This window comes from Nannobrachium achirus, assembly GCF_963921795.1.
Source record: "Nannobrachium achirus genome assembly, chromosome: 6".
Classification (NCBI taxonomy): Eukaryota; Metazoa; Chordata; class Actinopteri; order Myctophiformes; family Myctophidae; genus Nannobrachium; species Nannobrachium achirus.
In genome coordinates, this window is record NC_137815.1 from 28,705,750 (window position 1) to 28,707,983 (window position 2,234).

The following is a 2,234-nucleotide window of genomic DNA, read 5'->3' on the forward strand; positions in this document are numbered from 1 at the left end:
TGAGTGGGAGAGAAGGGGGGATGAGGAGGATGGGGGGGATGGGTGGTAGGCTGTTTGTGCATGCCTGGCATTCCTTAGGTGTTATCAGCGTTTTGCCCGCTCCGTATAAATGCTCCCCCAGAAGAGAAGAGAAAACATACAGATTGTACAACATTGAAGTTATTTCACATCATACTCGACTGTGGGTGGCATGGACTCTTCTTTGACTGGGGTGGGGTGGCACATGTGGCACACTTACTTTAAACATTTTCCAAAATAGCAGATCTACATTCGTGCCATGTAGATCTGCTATTGTTGAATAGCCAACGTATATGAAATATGGATAAGGTTCAAAGTTCAAGGTTCAATGTTCACGTTTCACTTTATTTGTCCTTACGTATATCTTGCACATGAAACGAAAATCGTACTCAGGACCAGCAGTGTACAATAACGATCAATAAATAAATAAATAAATAAGCATAACCTCCTAATGCTGTGGATTAAAACTGCATGAGCAGCATGTCGACAGCATTAAAAACAGAAGCATCCAGTATTTATCAAAACAAGATAACATGGCAGCATGACAGGGATGGAATGAAGACTTGACGTATGAGTTCAGATACATGCACATGCACATGCACATGCACACGCACACGCACACGCACATGCACGCGTGTGTCAGAATAGCATTTCTAACATTCCTCCACAATAGGCTACAAATGTAATATGATGTGCATTTGTATAAGCTCTGAGAATCTGCTCCTCTTCTGGGGGTCCTTAGCATAAAAAAAAAATCAGATGGGGGTCCGTGGCACAAAAAGAAATCTCTAACACGGCTCTAGAGTACCAAAGAAGTCACAACCATTACATTTTGTAATAACTTCATTCATAATTTCTGTCACAAATGTTCAGAGACGCGGGCCCTCCTTCTCCTAGAACTATAACTAACTAACGCTTTTGAAAAGATATGCCAGGGACCCCCATAAGAGAAGATTTTTATGGCTAGCAGTGATTCTCAACCATTTTAATTTCAAGGACCCCCAGTTTGACATGAACTAGGCTACAGACCCCCATTACCTCAATTTATATTGTAAAATCAAGGTTAATTAATTTAACTCTTGAGAGAGTGTACAAATGGAACTCTCATTTGTACACTCTCTGAGTATACCCATAAGGGTCCATTTGGTTACTAACTATCATTTAGCTGGGGACCCCCTGGAACTCCCTCAAGGACCCCTGGGAGAACCAATGCTTTACACCAGTGCCATCAAGTCACCCTGCATGCCTGCCTGCCTGCCCGCCTGCCTGCCTGCCTGCTTGCCTGCCTGCCTGCCAAGCCCTGTGTCAGTCAATGCATGCGTCCGAATCAGAAACAATGCTCTGGTTCCTCTTCTTCTTCCTTTCCAGAACCTCATATGCAGCTGGACCTGTTCCTGTTCAATGACCCCTGAAATAAACTGATACTCGTATTTGGCAGCGGAGCCTCAATCTGAAAAGGAACACGATCCCGGCAGGACTACTTTGTGTTAGCCGATCTACAAGCTCACAACATGTCGATGTAGATCGTCTATTTGAAGTATTTTCAAATGTTTTTCAAAATAGTAAAAAAAAAAGTAAAAAAAAAAAAAAAACGGTAAAGAAGTTTAGGGATCAGGGCTAAGGCACCGTCGCACTGATGAAAATAAGGCCCAATAATTGTCCTAATGTATTACGTGCTGTTTACATTTCTGACTGATAAAGTATTCAATCAATCAATCTAAAATAAGCAGATCCACATGCATGTACTGTAGATCGTCTATTTCGGAATAGTCTAAACTAAAGTATAAAATAGGGTTAAAGTGGTTAAACAGATTTTTATGCCAAATTAACAAATTTTGCTGGGAGTGGGGACCTTGTGGAACAAGGACCCCTAGTGGTCTCCAGACCCCACTTTAAATCCATTCAGAACAGGTACACATTATAGTGTATCATTATTTTATGCTTTAACTATTGAAAAATAGCAGATATACAAGCTCACAGCGCGGCACCGAGTGCCGCGCTGCGAGCTTGTAGATCTGCTATTTTTTGAAAAATCGTGAAAATTCGAATTTTGACCCGATTCTATAAGTGTCTTTTGAATCCTTCTAAGATTTTCTTTGAAAAACCTATGTTTCTATGTCTGCAATCTGGCCAGCCATCGTCAAAGAAAAGGTCCTTTTCACTTAAATGGAGCTCAGTTAGTCTGTTCTTGAGAGACTATTATTTCTCAAACCTTT